Consider the following 2,075-nt stretch of genomic DNA (forward strand, 5'->3'; position numbering starts at 1 on the left):
CACCATATAGGGTTTTTTTAGACCGTAGATTTGCTTTTTCGTAGATTATTTTTAACACCCCTCATGCCACGAATTCCTAGGGAATAGGTTCCAGTAGCTCAGGCTCCTTTCCATTGGTTCTCACAGTGGCTTCTCTGGGCCGAGCAGGGTTGTGTGTCAGTTGAACACAGGTCCCTCCCTTTCTCTTTGGCTTCCTTCTTTTTCTGGTCCTTTTCCTTCACACGTTTTAGGAAGCTCTCTCTGCTCTTAGGATGCTTCATATGCTCAGCACATTCATTCTCTTGGCAAGAATCTTGCCCTTAACCTGTTCACAACAATGCCAACAGCACGCTGGGTAACACTGTAGACTTCAGTTTTGCCAGGGTCACATTTGTGGGGGGCTCCTCTTTGCACAGTACCCACTCCCTTGCTGTCTACAATATCACCTTCCTTGTAGATGCGCATATATGTCGCCAAAGGATCCAGTCCACGTTTTCTAAAAGGCCTAGAGGACACATATCGGTGCCTCTCTTCTTTCCCTTTGTGTCCACCGTTTTTTGTGAATTACTGGAAGATGGCGGTTCCGGCCAAAAGGAAAGGGATGCCATGTAGTTTTGCGTGACCTTGGTTACCCAGGTTACGCTGTGGCATGCAGGTAAAAGCATCCCGTGGGGCCAGCAGGTGGCGTAGTGGTTGAGGTGCTGGATTCCCACATGGCCGACCTGGAGCCCCGGACCTGGTGGCCTGAAGGTTATTCTGAGTGCGTGCCATGCGTGCCCAAAATCCCAGGAGGAAAGGAGGAGATGGGATTGTGACATGGCCATCCTACCTAGGGGGTGATTTCCCACTTTCCCTTTCATTGTCTCTCTGTCTCTTGCGAGTGCACACACCTTGTGGCAAAAACCTTAAAAAAAATCTACAAAAAACTCCCAAACTTGGGATGACAATCTGGTGAGAGGAGCCTCACCTTCAGAGAGACAGAGAGAGGGAGGGAGAGTCAAATATGGGCCCAGGAGAAACCAGGAAACCACTTTCTCCCCAGGGGCCTCCACTCCCAGCTTTCAGGGCAGGCTAGCACAGGTGAGGGGAAACCCGGGTAGGCCACACCCTCCTCATGAATAAGGAACCGCCACCCAGGGCTTTGGCTGGGCTCTACTCCACGACGGACCGGAAGAAGCAGTAATCAGCCGAGGACTAATTACAGCGGCAGGTTTTCAGCTGTGCACGTTATGGAGGCCAGAGAGCTGCAGCCGAGTGCCTGGATGGCGTCAGAGCTTCCTAAACCAGAATTGTCTACCCGATCTGATCTTGGGGGCTTAGCACCTGGGAAGCTGGCGGGCTACACCATGGCCAGGGTGGGGAGACTGTGCGTCACACGCACCTGCTCAGCTGCCGCTGTTTCCTGTCCTGCCTGCCTTCCTTCCTCCTCCCTCCCTCCCCCCCTCCCTCTCTCTCTCTCTCTCTCTCTCTTTCTTTCTTTCAAAACATTTTTCTAGGGACCAGCAGTTAGCGTAATGGCTATGTTGCTGGACTCCCACGTAGTCGACCGCGGTTCAAGTCCCAGACCCAGTGGCTTAAAACTCATGCCAGGCACGTGTGTGTGTGTGTGCCCAAGATCCCGAGAGGAGAAGAGAGAAGGGATTGCAGTGTGGCCAACCCCCCTGGGGGGTGATTTTTCGCTTTCTGTCTCTCTGTCTCTGTCTGGCGAGCGCACGCGCCCTATAGCAAAAAAAACTCTCAAAACAAACAAACAAAACATTTTTCTAGAGTGTGTGTGCTTGCCAGAAAGAGAGAGGGGGAGGAGAGAGGAGAAAGCACCCCTATAGGGAATGGACACACACAAGCCCTTCCCCATATCCCTCTCCTTTCAGGACTGGGGCCCCCACATACATGCTCTCAGTGTGCTTCTCAAACCAGTTGGCCCAGGGTTCAAACGGCGGCGTGGTAGGCCATGTGAGATCTGGCTGCCTTAACGGCCAGGTGAGGCGAGGCCAGGTGAGGTGAGGCCGAGGCCGAGGCCGAGGCCATGGGTGGCACTGGCTGGGCTTATCTATAAAACAAGGGGTGTGGCAGTTACAGTAGGTCCATTCACTGCT

Source organism: Tupaia chinensis, unplaced genomic scaffold (genome assembly GCF_000334495.1).
Source record: "Tupaia chinensis unplaced genomic scaffold, TupChi_1.0 Scaffold000159_1, whole genome shotgun sequence".
Lineage (NCBI taxonomy): Eukaryota > Metazoa > Chordata > Mammalia > Scandentia > Tupaiidae > Tupaia > Tupaia belangeri.